The 15,631-nt window shown below is 44.8% G+C and overlaps 1 protein-coding gene and 1 pseudogene across 1 annotated transcript in view; both read right to left on the bottom strand.

Moving 5' to 3' along the window:
- KCNMA1 (potassium calcium-activated channel subfamily M alpha 1) overlaps positions 1 to 15,631 on the bottom strand; it is a 749,962-nt gene that overhangs the window by 618,933 nt on the left and 115,398 nt on the right.
- LOC114497319 lies at positions 987 to 7,051 on the bottom strand (annotated as a pseudogene).

Genomic DNA, 15,631 nt, shown 5'->3' with positions numbered 1-15,631 from the left:
ACACTGCATTTGACTTTCAAAGGTAACCTCTGCTCAGTCTTGATATGTCCCCAAGCAGACTGTGAGCTCACCAACAACAAGGTCCCAGTCTTCATTACCTAGCCCCTCTTGAGCTTAGGGTCAGGGCAGGACAGGTGCTGAGGGAATGACTCAGGAGGGCCCTGCAGGAGGCCAGCCCAGCTGCCTGACCAGGTCTGCACATACATTCCTTGGCAAAGGCTGCTGCTCCACTTGTCACCAGACCCCACAGGGGTTTCGCCAGGCTTCAGCTGGTCATGTACCCAGGCAGGTACATGGGGAGTAAATGGGAAGCAAAGTCCCTGGAAAATGGTCGTGACCTGGCAGCCTCTGCCCACAGGAGCTACCTGGATTCTCTGCAGCCCAGAGAACAGCTTCTGCCACCCAGATGCAGAAGACTTATCAACAGTGAACTCCTCAGGGTCAGGAGGTCACACATGATCATTCAACATCAGTGGAAGCATTTTCAGGAAGTAGAAAAATGGAATCTGCAAAGCTTAGTGTACACAACTGTCAAGGGTTACTATAACAAAATGCCCCTAACTAGGTGGTATGAACAACAGAAATGTACTGTCCCATAGTTCTGGGGGCCACAAGACTCAGATCAAGGTGTCTGCAGGGCCAGGTGCTGCTATAGGCTAGGAGGGAAAATCTGTCCCCACCTCCCCCAGCTTCTGGTGGAGAGCTGGCAATTTTGAACCTTCTTTGACTTGTACGCTAATCACCAGATCTCTTCTTTCATCTTCACACAGCCTCCCCAATGCATGTCTGTGTCCAAATTTCCCTTTTCTATAAGGACACCAGTCATACTGAACCAGGGCCCACCCTGATGATGACATATTAACTTGATCATTTCCAAATAAGGTCACATTGACAGATACTGGGGGCTAGGACCTCAATATTTTTTGTGTGGGGGGGACATATTTCAACCTATAATATCTGGTTTCCCAAAGAAAAACGGTTTTAAAAAAAAGTCACATGGAACTCCAAACACTACTCATAGACTGGGGCAGAATGCTGAGAAGTAGGCCAGACATATGGAAGGACTCCCTGGCTCTAGCCAGACTGGCCTCTCTGGCTTCATGTCTGCACCACTGTGATGGATTCCTTGCCAGATGCCCTGACTTTGGTCTGTCTCCTTTCTATGCCCTCTAGCATCACGCTGCCTGACCTTGACTCTTACCATCAAGTCCCACCTTAGTCATTCCACTGTCCTGCTCTATAGCTTCCAAATGGCTGCCCACTGCCTAGAGGACAAAATATGGCCTTCACATTGCCTTCTGTACCTCTGGGTGATATGCACCAACAAGAGCATTAACCAACAAGTGATCTTGACTTCTCAGGCCCTGTTTCCTTATTTATGAAAGGGAGAGGAAGCAAAGTCTCCATGCATCCATTCCCCAGACGTTCCCTGAGACGGCAGCGAGGAAGCACACTAGCAGCCCAGGCCAGGGCTGCTGCCATGGAGTCTGGTGCAGGCAGACTCATGTGCTTGTGCACTGGCCACAGCCCACAGGGTGAACAAATGAGGAAGGTGGCCCCACAGTATGCAGAAGGAGAGAAGAGGCCCTCATACTAGAGACAGGCATCCCCTTTCCCTGGAGAAAAAGCAGAGGGCTCCTGAGTCTCCTCTGCCTTGTTCCCTGTGGTTTCTCACAGAAGGCTGCCAGTCTCTGGAAATCTTCCTGTCTGGGAAGCTGCTGGCAGCAAGGCTGGCTGAGACCATCTGCCAAGGTTTTCAGCAAGCGACAGTCTGATGAAGAAGTAGATCCTGCCTTGGAGGCCTAGAAGCCCAGCCTCAGAAAGAGGCAGAGGGCTCACCTGGATGTGGACAGTCTTGGAAGGCACTTAGTCCCACCTACCTCTTCTCCCCTGGTCCAGGGCCCCTGGACCATCCCCAGACCCTGCAGCCTGGCCAGCCCTCAGTACCATCTTGGACCCCAGACTCTTCTCTACCACCTCAGTGCCAACAAAGTCTTACCAATCCTCCTCACCAGGGGACAGTCATTCCAGGTAAGAAAGCACCTCATGGCTGTTGTAAAGAATATTGCAAAAGAAAGCACCCCTCAAAGAAAAGATTTTGTGCACTATGTCAGGCCAGGTGGCACCCAAAGCAACACCCTGTCTACTGACTGACATGATTTCACAACAGCACTATGAGGTGCTATGAACTCTCCTGCTCTACAGGTAAGGTAACTGAAGTTCAAAAACATTAAGGGAGTTTTAAAAAACACAAAGGCAAATAGGAGCCCAAAGCCACCCTCTGCACCACCACAGACATGTTTCCCCCATTCCTGCTATCTACTGGCTGTCTCACCTGGTGTCACATGGGTACCTCAAAGCCAGTGACTCCAAAGTTAAACTCACTGCTTTCCCCTCCTCAGGTTTCCTGCTCTCCTCCTCATCAGCCCCCACACCCTGCCCTTGCTCTTCCTATATTCTTTCTCCTCATGAGGCCATTACCAGCTACTCTGCTGGCAAGGAAAATGAAAGGTCTTTGCAGAGGCCAAAGCATGGCAGCAAGCAGCATCTCAGACAGCAAACCTCAAATTCACCTAGGGAGTTAATTACTGATCTCTGTGTGTCCTCCTGTTGGTTTTCTGTCCTCTCAATTGGGAAAACCCTGCAACCTCGTTTAGTGAATTTTTTGAAGCAGCAAGTGCTTTATTATCAACTGTCATTTATGAATAATCAAGTCCAATGGGGGAAAGATCATCCTTTCTTAGCCTGGGATTGAAGGCCATTTGCATATCACATTTGATGGCTCTGGAGTGTCAGGCTGTGGAGTGGAAGAAATGACTGTCCATTAACTAAACCTCAAGGATGTGACTGTGTCTGGTGCCAGACACAGGTAGATGGAAGCAATACACCACGTTTGTGACCCTTGAGGATGAATGAGACATACTCAGTGTATTCCTGACACTGCTTTTCTTACCTCCTGACAATGAACAATGCCACAAGAATCAATGACTGTACCCACCCCTACCTGGGTTCCAGAAAATCCTGGACAGGCTTCTAAAACCTAAGTTCTCAGCATGAGACCGTACAAGAAAGCTTCCAGAAGAACCCCTCTTTATTATAAAGTCTCTTGATCTCCTAAAACAGAGAATAATTTACCCTGACCTAGACTACCAGGACCACTACACAGAGCTACCAAATCTGAGGTGGCAATAGCCTCATCCAACTCAATGTCCAATCCAGAAACCACAGTCTCCATCTGGTAAGGCCTGAGATCTGAGGTAGGGAGAAAGGGAGAGAGAGGGAGATGCAACTAGTAGGTGAATAGAGAAGTCAGGAGGAAGCAGGCACTTGTCTCCCATCCCCTCACTCATGAGCATGGGCAGTTGGGGGGAAAAGGCTGTGGATTTTCCATTTTTGAATCCATTTCTGTCCATTTATGAATCACCATGGCAACATGAGCACAGGTTTGCAATGCCTTCCTGCCCAGATTTCTATTGACATAACCAAACGAGCATAGCAAGCCTGTAAAACTTGCCACAGCTCAAAAAAGAACCTAGGAATAGGTGCTATCTCTGTGCCAGAACCTAAGAGAATCTTTTTTCTTAAAAAGAGATGAAGAAAGGGAAAAGGCAGTGAGTCCCCTTGGCAAGCCTTGCTTTGTGAGAAGTGGCAGAATGGTTATGCAACAAGAGTAGAGGTCACTGAAGAAGTGCACATCCGAGCTACAGCGATGGGATGGGGGGGAATAAACAGGATGGAGAGCCAAGCATGGGGCAGTGAGACTGCATCCACCAGTCCCCCTCTTGTTGCTGAGGATCCACAGCAACATGTGTACTCAGCAGCCCTGGAAAGCTGAGGAATCACATGACAGGCACACCAAGAAGACAACTAGCTGGGGGCAGGAGCCTGTCCCTGATGTGGCAGGTGGTAGCTCCAGTAGGAGGACAAGTTCAAGCACAGTTTGTACCTGGCACGATGGCCAGGTCAAACAGCAAGCCAGATGCAAACAGTTGGCTCATGGTATAATGGGTTCACCAAATGCAAGGAAGAAATATCACGGGGATTAAGTTTCCCTTCTGGAACTACTCATGGCTCAAGCTCACCCGCCCCGCCTTATAGTTTGCTGGATCATGTAAGCCTTCATTTCATCAACCAGTGCTCTGGTGTAAGAGCTGAGAAGCTCTTACAGGCAAACACTGTCCGCATTCAATAATGAAAAACACAAAAACCTCCCACCAGACCTGTCAGAGCCTTCTTCCTTAAACACAAAAAACAGACGACATCGCACTCGAAAAGAATTACTGATTATAAAGCCATTATGCCATCATGGCCAAGAGCACAGGCTCTGTGGTAAAACCGGCTGGCCCTGAACCCTGGCCCCAGCAAGCACCACCTAGGTAAGGCTGAGAAAGGTTCAACCTCTGTAAGCATCTGTTTGCAGTCTATAGAGTGATGAAACTCAGTGCACATGCCTCTCACACTTGTTCTAAGGATTATATGGGGTAATGCAAGCAAATTGCTTAGCACAGTGCCTAGAGCATATTAAGTGCTCAGTGAATGATAATCTTATAACAATGGAAGTATCAATAAACAATCTATTCTATGTCTACAATAAAAATCAAGAGGACTTATCACTGAAAAAAGATGTGTTATGAAGGACAAATTTTAAAAGCACTCCCAAAATGAAGGTGAAGAAAGACATAAGCAGAAATAGTGTGAGGTCTAAGGTGGCAAGTTATACAAAAAGATGACAGAGATAGAGGATAGGCAGCCAATTCAGAATGAACTGAATTGAAAAACTATGAAAATACAAGAAAAATTTCCAACACTAAAACCAGACCTAGGTCTGAAGGTTAAAAGATGCACTGATTACTAGGTATATTTTTTAAGTGGCCTTTAATGAAAAATATAAAAATACAATACAGCAATCCTTAAAACATGATTTGTATGTCCAGAAAGTCTTAAGGTATCCCCAAATATCACTTGACAATAATATTTATGATGCTGACATCCTCATAGGGCTTATCTGTTTCAGACTTGAGTTTGACACTGGAGATCCTTTGTATGACTCCCATTCCTTTAGTCACTCGTCTGAATACCATGTGCTTATTATTGAGCCAAGGCATTGGAACTACTGTTATGAAAAACTGAAATCCATTAGTATTCAATCCAGCATTAGCCATGCCAAGTGTATATGGTCTGTTATGTGGTAATGTTGAATGAAATTCACCTTCAAACTCTCCTCCCCATACACTTTCTCCTCCCATACCAGTACCTGTTGGATCTCCTGTCTGAATCACGAAGCCCTTAATTATACAGTGAAACGTATGTCCATTATAATAACCATTTCTGCTGTGAGCACAGAAGTTTTCCACTGCCTTAGGGCACTCAACAGGAAAAAGCTTGATGTGAATGTCCCACGCTTGTGTGGGTACTGGCACCATCTGAGACTCACCTGGGTCCTTCAGCCCAAGTAGCTGCCATGACTTCTTCTTTAGAAGGTTTCTCATTAAAAACATCTCGGTCAGAATCTGCACTTTTGTATCTTCCAGTTCTCGTTTGGTAAACATATACTAAAACCTATTTTTTTTTTGAAAGACATACAGACTATTGTTGGGTCAACCTGAACATTTTGAAGAACAGGGTTTTCAGAAACTTTCATTTCTATAGTAGTTGCAGCATGACGTTCTTTGGCTATTCCCTGGAATAAAGCCAAATGCATCACCCTAATATTTTCTTGCTTGCCTAAGATCCACACACTGGTTTGTTTCTACACTTATAACTTTAATGCCCAGCATTGTTCCATATAGCACAAAGTATCCAATTTTATGAAGAACTAACTTAATTAGCCCTGGTTGGTGTGGCTCAGTGGTTGAGTGCCAACCTGCAAATTAAAGGGTTGCTGGTTTGATTCCCAGTCAGGGCACATGCCTGGGTTGCGGTCCAGATCCCCAGTAGGGAGCATGCAAGAGGCAACCACACACTGATGTTTCTCTCCCTCTCTCTGTCCCTCCCCCTCTCTAAAAAATAAAATAAACAAAATCTTTTTAAAAAAACTATTAATCTCATGGCATCCACCTTCTCCAACTCACGTTCTACAGCCATTCGTTGGCCAAATTCCATGTCTGGTAGTTGTTGCCTCATCTGCTGTAGTTCAGTAAACACACTTAGTGATTCATCAAAGACTCTCATGAGTTTTCCAGTTAAAAACCTGAAAATTCTAACTTTTCTATCAGAACCAATTGTAGCTATTTTCTTCCCGTCAGCTGAAAAACATATGTTGGTTGGATAAGCCTTGCACAGATTCATATAAATCTGTGTCAGTTTTATATTCCCAGTTCACATTTTTGGAGAATTTATATTCATGAGGAGGCCCAGTCCAATATTCAATCACTCCAGATTTGTCAGAAGACACTACTGCTTTGTAAACTGAGTGTAGCCATATCTAAGTAAGAGGTGACGTATGGAGTTTGCTAAAAAACATGAAGTAACTGGTTATCTTCTCAACCACCATAAATAAAAAAGTGTCCTGTATTCTTCTCAGAAGCAGCAACTGACAATATAGCATCTTCTGGCCAAGAGATCCACTCACATTGTCCAGGAAAATAGCCAAGCTTCAGTATATTGATTATGTCCAAGTTCACTATATCACACACCTTCATTGCTTTATCATCACCCACAAAACAGAACAATGTTCCCTCAGAACTAACTGCAATACTCAGTAACTTCTGGGTGACTGTGAAAATGTTTAACAAATTCAATTCCCCCTTCTATTTTTCTCCACATCTTAGTATGTCCATCACAACTGGCAAGAATAATAAAGTCTGTCTTGGTGCAGACCACATGGGTGATAACACCTCTATGCACATAACTGCACTCATACATGGACACACTGGGGAGATCATCAGGACAGACTCTCAAACTCTAGAGCTTTCCTCTTCCTGGCCCATGTTGCCTGGACAGGTAAAGGCCCAACCCAGTGCTCTTCATTTTCCTCTTCGTTCTCTTGGGCCACTGCTGCCGCCGCACCAGCTCTCTGTCTTTGAGTTTCATTTTTGTTCTCATATTTTGTTTATTTATGTCATAATGAAGAAGTAGAAGCAGCCACACAGAAGGTGGCAGATTACCTAAAATAGGAAGAAAACTCAGGCCAGTATGTGACTTCTCCCCTGCAAAACTCAACAACAGGGCCAAGTTGTCATTTATGCTGAAGAAACAAAGTGCAATAAATCGGAATGAATTTTTCAGGAAGGTTATTTAGATGTTAAGCTTTTCATATTTATGATAAAGATAGTAATCAGAATAAGGAAGTCAATAATAGGGACGCCCATGGTAATAGAGATCTGGCAATGAATGCTAAGATCCACTAGGTCTAAATAATTGTTATAACTGTGAAATATCACAAAACAAAATGAGAAGTAAAATAAAACTTCTTAGAAGAGAAAAAATGTGAAAAAGTAAAATGTAATAATAATATAACAAATGTTTAAAATCTCCAAATATACAATAAAAGCATGAATGTAACATTATAAGGGTAGGGGAATGAAAAAAGGAAAAACTGGTATTACCTTACATAGTAGGAAGCCAAAAGATGCTGTTTCATTCTGCACATGAACCATTAACAAACTATGGTTGAAGAAAAATTTAAATATCTGAGAAGCAACAAAGGTAAAGCTAACATCCCAATTTACTGGAGAAAAATATAAAATAAAATTTAAATTTTCAATATAACAATACATTAAAAACAGAAGAAAATCAGAAAGCCAAAATATATTCACATTTACAATAAAAATTTTTAAAATATATACATATCCATATATCAAATATATGTATAACATATGGTGAATAAATATATACAATTACATATTTTTATAAGAAATATACCCTAAATAAAGTGGTAAGTTAAGGCTAAAAGAAACAGACAAAAATATGCCAATAAAAATCAAGTAAAAGCAATGATGCCAGGAGGGAGGCACTGACATCCAAATGAGAACATTTTCAAGACAAAAAACAAAAAACATTAAATTAGACAATGTGACAGGCTTTCTACTAATAAAGACTATAATCCAAAGTGAATGTCTAAAAGTCAAGGACTTTATGTGCTAAGAACCACCAAAACATAAAACAGCAAATTGTCAAAAATAAAAGGAAACAAGTGACAGAAAAACAGTAGCAGCAGGACAGTCTATCGAACTGCCATTGCTCTTTCATAAATTAAATTGGCCAAAATAGAACATAATTTTGTAGATCAGAAAGATAGCATTTGTGGCAGGAGACGCCAACCCTCTCGTTTCACAGTGAGGAGACTGTGACAGGGAAGATGAGGAGAATAGAGAATAGTGGTTCTCAAAGTGTTGTCCCTGACCCACAGCATCAGCATCAGATGAAAACTTAATAAAATTCACATTCTCAGGCCTACCCAGGCCCAGTCAGAATCAGAAAGCCCTTCAGGTAGTTCTGATGCAGGTTCAAGGCTGAGAATCACGGATGCAGTGATTTAACCCACAGGCTCCCAAGGCCAAGAGCAATCCAGGTGCCCCCTCCCATTGTTTAGTCATTGCTGGGTGACTTCAGACAAGATGCTTAACCTCTCTGAGCCCCAGGTCCATAATCTACCAGCTGAGAAGCATGGCAGTGCCTCCCTCTTGGTATGGCTGTGGGGATGGCATGAGATTACTTCTGTAAGGCATTCATGGTACCTGCAGAGTGAGCACTCACTGACAGCTTTAACTCCATTTCAGGGATGCAGAGCAGAGCCTGCCTCGAACCCACTGCTCTCCTGCCTCCCAGTTCAGTGAACTTCTTCTGCGCCCACTCCTCCATGCCTGGGCCCAGGGAGGAAGTGCCGCCCCCGACAATGAATCGATGCCAGCTCATGGCTGGTTCCTTGCCTGCTGCATGAGGTAGAGCCACAGACCCCTCTCTGACTCTCTCCAGCTGGAGCGCCGCTGAGTGACTCACTGGGCTTGTCATTTCAGGACTCCTTCCCCTGCCCACCCACACTGCCTTCTATCCCTGCCTCCCAGCCCCACTCCTCCTCCCTCTGTCGAGTCTGCAGAGCTGGGCAGAGGCAAACCCAGACCCTGGTATCTTGCCCTGGTATCTGCAGAGGAGAAAAAGTCAGCACTTAGGGGAGCCCCAGGCATGTCCCAGGGTGCTGCAGGCCCAGCTACCCATGGGGGGAGGAAGCAGGGACAGCCAGAGGCCTCATCAAGATGCAAATTCAGTGTCCTTAAGCAGACCAGAGTCAGGTGTATCCTAGTTAAGTGAAAATGTCCCAGGAGACAGGAGACATTTTTTCTACTCATAAAAATGTAATTCAAATTTGAGATGTGCAGGGATTTCACTGCTGCTGTGTGTCATCATGATTAGATCATATGTTCATGCATTTTAGAGCTACAAGTGCCCAAGGAAATCAACCCTCTTCTGGCAGGTGAGACATATGAAGCACAGAGAAGCTCTGGGGCAGCCCCAAGGCCACACAGTAGGAAAGTCTAACTGCGAGGACTAACACACACATCTGAGAAATCCAAAAGAAGCTTCTTTCCACTGCACCAGGTTGCCGTGCAACGCAACAGCTGCAGTGCCTGGGGAGAGAGAAGTCACCCACTGATAGTCGTGCTTCTGACACAGGAAATGCCTTTTCTTTATAGCACTTTTCTGACATGGATAAAGTATCTCCTATAGTGTGCTTCACTCAAGAGTTAAACGTGCCTAGGAAGATGGGGAGACTGAGGCCAGAACACTTGAGCAGCTACCCCTGAATCCTTTCTCAGCTCACTTCCTCCATTCAAAATGCCTGCTGCTCCACTTACCTGCCCCAAATCTCCCACATTTCAGACCCTTACAGAGCCTCTCCTCCAAGGAAGCCCTCTAGGCGAGCTTCATCCTGCTCTGCCCTTTTCCACCAAGATGGCCTAGAGGAATCAGAGCTTAGAATTAACCATCTACCACCCAGCCTGTCCCCAGACTTTAGGCTGTGTCTGCTCTGAAGGGAAAGAGCAGGGCCCTTACATCTCTGACACCCCACGGACACCAAGAAAAGGACTTGGTCTGTCTGATGGCAAAGCCTGAACTCTCAGCTCCCCAAATTCAAATGTCACCTCTATCACATACCCACCCTTTGTGACTGAGCAAGCCACTTAAACTCTCTAAGTCTCAGTTCTCCCACCTAGAAAATAGCGATGGTACCTTCCTCCTACGTTGCCGTGAGGATTAAATGAGATTGCATGTGTAAAGCTCCAAGGACTCTAATAGATACTGAAGTCACTATAATAAAAATGACAATGATAATAGTAAATCTCATTAGTATATAGTACAAACTTTTCGATTTGTTTTGATCTGTCCAAGACTGCTTGGCAACTCTATCAAAGAAGTAGACAGGTAAGACCTTTTTTGGCTAAAATTGTTGCAAATACATCAACTCCAAACCCTCTATGTCAGGGAAGGAGATGGGACAGTAACTGACTTCTTGGTTTTAAAATGTGATCATAAAATCCATCTTCCAAACAGAAATGAATTTAGCCACCTCAAGAATCTTGGGGGAAATATAGAGGGGGTAGTTCATGGGTGAAATTATCAACCTCTTCAATCCTGGAGGTCAATGTTCTGGGGGGCGGGGTTAGCAATGAATATACAGAGTACACAAAGGCCAAAGAGACTCATTCCACCCAGGCCTGTTATGTCTGTTGGAGAAGGAGGCCCAACTTACCCAAGAAAAACACATCAATAAATAATTGACTGTGGCAGCAATCTACTAGTACAGTAGTTCCCCCTTATCTGCAGGGGATGTGTTTCAAGACCCCCAGTAGATGCCGCAGATAGTACTGAACTCTTTACACACTATAACTGTACAGTACATATACTGCTTTTTCCTATATATACAAACATACCTTTTCACTTAAAGGACACACATTATGACCTCCCTTTGGCATATCTGAACTGCCAGCATCACTACTCTTGCACCATCAGTAAGTAAAATAACAGTTACTTGAACATAAGCACTGAAATACTAGGACAGAGAATCTGATCATTGAGACGGCTACTGTGACCAAGGGCGGGAACACATGCAGCATGGAGACACTGGACACAGGGATGAGTCACAACCAAGGTAGCAGGAGCAGGACAGCAAGATGTCACCACCCTACTCAGGACAGCATGCAGTTTAAAACTTGTGAGTTGTTTATTTCTGGAATTTTCCATTTAATATTTTCAGACCATAGCTGACCACATGTAACTGAAACCACAGAAAGTGAAACCACAGATCAGGAGACACTACTGTAAATAGCTGACCTCATATCTAAGAGAAAATACTGGCCCAACTAAAGCAATCTACCTGGAGAAGAATCATGGCAGCCTTCCCAAAGATGGGTTTCTTGATCCCTTCAAACACTGTTTTAATACATGTCAAGGTTCTTTTCTTTCTTCCAAGGCTCAGAGAGTTAGTTCAATCCCTTAAAGAGAGATCAGGCTCTCACTGCTCCCCTGAGTACCAGTGGCTTGGAGAGAAAGGTCAGTCTACTTATATTCTAGACACAACCATACATGGGAACCCCCGACCCGTCCACTCAGAGGGGGCATGCCATGACAGCCAGAGTCTAGTTCTAAGCCACTAGGAAGATCCAGAAAAGCCTGGTAGCTTATTTCAAATTGAAGAGGTCACTAACTACCCAACATTTTAGCAAATAACTTTCTCAGAGAATCTGAGCATATCCTCTGTGTCTGGCTGCCCACCTGTGTTAGCAGATCTACTTCCTGCATCCAGCCATCCAATACTAGTCCAGCGCCTACTATGCCCCAGGCACTACTCCAGCAGGTCGGGATACGAAGGTGAATTAGAAAAGTCCCTGCCCACACGGAGCTGGCATTCTTTAAACTGTTTCTCCAGAAACCCAAGGGAGCCGATGGGGTCCATTCCCACGTTTGAAATGCTGAAGGTGCTGTGGGATTCTACAGTGCAGGGAGGGGCCCATGCAAATTAGTTACAAGGTATCAAGTAGCATCTTACATGAATTGTCATTACAATGACCTTCTAATCAGGTATTTTCTCATTTAATAAAGCAGGCATTGAGGGAGACAGCATGTGATTTGCCCAAGGTCACACAGCTAGGTAATGGTCAGCATAAATGAAAAGAGGAATGGGTGCAGGGAGGGGCAGGAGCATAGGCCTCTGTGATATGGCCCTGGAGGGTTTCCTCACAAAGGGATACAGCTGAGCAACATCACCAGCTGAAGTACTCCCAACCATGTGCTTCTCACACCAATCTGCAAGGGTTTACCCTTCACTAATTATGTAATATCCTCTGTGTGTACTTTTCATAGTCTCATCATATTCCCAGCATTCATGTCTCTCCTCTGGAAAGACAGCACGAGTGCCCCTTCCCCCACTGCCTTCCAGATATGGTGTTGGTGCGTCAGGAGGAGTGTGGAGCCAGCTTTACACAGTCTCCAAGTCTAACCTCTCCTCTACAGTCAGTGACCGCACAGTCCACACGCTGAGGTAGACTGGCCACGGGGTGAGGAGGCAGTGATATGGGCACTAGCAATTAAGGGACAGGGGTGCAGGGAGGGCGGAAGTTGCCCAGATCCTTGTAAACTTTTTCATCACAGCTCTGAAGGCAAGAAGAACACTGAACCCCCCCCCTCAGGAAGCCTGGTTTGGAACCTGAAAGAAGCCTTCCGCAGGTAGTTAGCTTCTGTAAAGTGTTACATTTTATCTGTTGGAATGTATGCATGTTTGCATTTCTCCTCATGATAAATATGATTGAATGTTAAAGAATATATATTCCCAAACCTTCAAGTACTGGGTGTCCAGGAAATGTGCCAAGTGTATACTGAGGCTTATAGCATCCCTCATGAGGCCCTAGGCTGTATATTTCTAAAGCTAGGAAGTACAGACCCGGGTCCCCTGAGATTCTATGACCATCTGTTCATTCATACTATCCGCTCATTGATTCATAGCCGAGAGGAGCCCCAGGCTAGCGGCTGGCAGCTGAGTCAGCAGCTCTCAAGGCAATCGCCTTCTCCACCTACTCATGAATCACTAACCCGCTACCCCTTGCTGTGTGCCTGGAAATACACAAGCCTGCTTAAATTAAGTGAAGTGGTACCTTGGCAGCAAGCTGTCATCAGCAGGAAACAGTCCAAGTCAGGGTAGGGCACATAGTGAAATTTGGAAAAAAGTGCAAATAGTACAGAGTGAAAACAAAGGTCAGTCACCACTGGACACCCTCAGCCATTTGTTCATTTATTCACCAAATAGTATTGCGTCCTTGACACGTACAAGGCACTGTACCCTGGCAACAATGAGTCAGAGCTCTACAGAGCTCAAGGAAGTAAGCCTAGTATTCGGAAAACTCTAAGAGAATGTACAGAAGTTTAGTGCTTTAAGAAAGGGAATGGGGGAGGAGAGTGCTGGTTAGGGGAGGGAGAGATTACTTCCAACTTGAGCACCAAAACCAGAAGCATCCTGGAAGAGCTGGTTTTGGCCCCGGGCTAAGAAAAATTAATGGGACTTAGAGATGCACAGACAAAGGGGCAGGAAGGACAGAATAAACTACCACATGAGGCAGAAAAGAGAGATTCGAGGACACGGAGGAGTGATGTAGGCTGGCAGCCAGGAACAGAAAGAGGAGGGACAAAAGGAAGAATTATGGAGATCTTTGAACACCAAGAAAACATGTTTGTACTTTTTGTTTTCCTTTGGCTAATGAGGAGCCTTGAAAGAGTATTTGATGAGGAAAGTGAAATAATCAGCTAACACTTAGAAAGTGTAATTGGGTGTGACTAATCAGAAACAAGAGTCATGGGGCTGGAAGACTACTGCACCGGTCCCAGCAAGCAGCAACGGAGAGGAGAAATGCACCCAAGGAATGACTGAGGTATGCACACTAGAATTTGGCAACAGACTGGAAAAGGTACAAAGGAAAGTCAGCCCTGGAAAACCATGCTGCTCGGGAGAGAGGACTCTTTTTCCCCTTGTCTCACAGGGAAATACAGTGTGATGCCCCTGTCCCTCTTTGGTGAACTGAATCACACTGGCTTGTGTGGAGTTAAAAAGTTAATTAGACTTTTCTTCTACAAGTTCTGAAACCACCAAGAGAGCCTCCTTGAACAGACCCTGATCAGGCCCGTGGCTTGTTGCTCATCCTGCTTCCTCACATCATCTCCACATCCAAGAGGTGCAGCTCAAGGGAGCCCTACTGCCCTGCATCTGGTCACTGCCAGGAAATGTGTCTTTCAAGAGCAATCCAAAATCAAAAGGGATTTTCAGGGAGCTGTTAGGGATTCCTGTACCCAGAGAGAAATCAAGGACGTAGTCAGAGTTGATGCTCCCAATCACCAAATGTATGTGTGATAGGGGCTGGGAGGGTGTGGTGGCTTTTAAATATGGAGAGAGAGAGAAAGGGAAAAAGAAAGAGAGAACGAGTTTTTGTCTGAAGCCTTCAGCTCCCAGCCGTCTCCCAGGCTCAGCTCCTAGGCCCCTCCTACCACCCATCACAGAGCTTAACTTCAGAGGAATAAGCCATTCGTTCCAGACCTATGTTTATGCTGCCAGTCCAGAATAAAGAGCAGTGTGCTACTTCCCAAATGGGCCGGGTCAGGCAAATATTTGTTTCTACAATCCACAAAAAAAACTTTTTTAGTTAAAAAACAGAAAATGCTTTGCAGCCTCTAAGTTAATTATTTTTCATTCAAAAGGTAAATGGCTATATGAAATACCATAGGAAGATATATATTCTTGCTACTTAGTTCCCTGTTGAATAGAAGCACGTCCGTAAGAAAGCAAGCAAGCACTGCTTTCTCACTCCTTCTAATGTTACATCAGAGCATATTAGAGAAGAGCATCACAAACACAGCTTTCCAATGTTCCCTGTCCCCCAAAATGAGATGTGAGGGCCAAATCGGGAGGCTCAGTGAACCCCGTCTGACCAGCTCCGCACACCCAGCCCTGCAGCAGCCCAGGGCTGGACTGGCAGGCAGCCCTGATTAAAATCTCTAGAGTGAAACTACAGCATCGATATCAAGAGATTATCCCTGAACTGGCTGTTCTTTCTGAAGGCAAGCTCCAGACCCCCGGCCATTCAGACAGCTAACCATCCTTGTGCTGGCTCGATACACAGGCGCCCACTCACTGCCCAAGAGAAAACTGCACAGGCCAAGACCCAGCTCTACGATCTGAGGGGCCTGGGATGCCTTTCTCTTTCTCCCTCTGCATCCTCTGGCTCTCTTTTGGGAAGTGGGGAAGCTAATGGGAAAAGACACCCTTTCTCACATACTTCTGGTAAGACTGCGTGAAAGCTATGTGACCTTTCTGGAAAGCAACTTGGCAACTGGATAGAGAATCTTCAAAGCCTGCACGCACGTTCCGACCCAGTGATCCACTTGTAAGTGTCTGTTATAAGGAAACAATATGAATAAAAATGGACATACACAGACCTTAACTATAGCACACAGCCTAAAACAGTGGCAAACTGAAATTAGTTTACGGGACTAACAACAGTGAGATGGTTAAAGAGATTAACACCCTGTAGTATTTAATTAAATTACAGTACAACTACTTGAGAAACTAATATGCATCATTAAAAAGTGTATTTCAAAAAAGAGTTATTGATGCAATAGTAAGAGTATATGTATCTGAATGCCTTAAAAT

The sequence above is a fragment of the Phyllostomus discolor genome, chromosome 5, assembly GCF_004126475.2.
Source record: "Phyllostomus discolor isolate MPI-MPIP mPhyDis1 chromosome 5, mPhyDis1.pri.v3, whole genome shotgun sequence".
Classification (NCBI taxonomy): Eukaryota; Metazoa; Chordata; class Mammalia; order Chiroptera; family Phyllostomidae; genus Phyllostomus; species Phyllostomus discolor.
Note: the sequence above shows the minus strand (reverse complement) of the source record. Positions and strands in the feature narration are given on the sequence as shown.